The sequence below is a fragment of the Myotis nattereri genome (assembly GCF_964212035.1).
Source record: "Myotis nattereri genome assembly, chromosome: 10".
Classification (NCBI taxonomy): domain Eukaryota; kingdom Metazoa; phylum Chordata; class Mammalia; order Chiroptera; family Vespertilionidae; genus Myotis; species Myotis nattereri.
This window is the reverse complement of record NC_138085.1, coordinates 11,089,392-11,089,841: the sequence shown is the minus strand read 5'-3', so window position 1 is coordinate 11,089,841 and position 450 is coordinate 11,089,392.

The following is a 450-nucleotide window of genomic DNA, read 5'->3' as shown; positions in this document are numbered from 1 at the left end:
CCAGGTCTAGGCTTCACCTGGTGGTGTGTCTGTGAAGCTCAGAAATGGCACGCCATGTTTCTGTGAGGACCTCCGTGTCTTTCCTGCACTTGTCACAGGGTCTGGCCCTACAGGGTGAAGGAGCACCAGCAGAGGGGAAATCAGCGCGCCCCTCACCGCCCCAGTCCCACGGGGGAGCGAGCAGAACCGGCCTGGAAGTGCAGCAGCTCCGGGTGGAGGCAGCTCAGGCTCCTAGTGACAGGACCCGGCGCAGATGGAGAGGCCGGGACAGTCCGGTCACAGCTCAGACTCCAGCTGACCGGGTCCTGCTTCCTGGCTCCACGCGGCGCCGGGGACAAGGCGGTACCGGCGGGCGGACCCAGCATCCTCCCCGGAGGCGAGCAGAGGCAGACCGTGGGCTGCAGCGCCTCCCGCGAGACCCGGTGCTTCAAGGCCCCGCCCCCGGGCCCT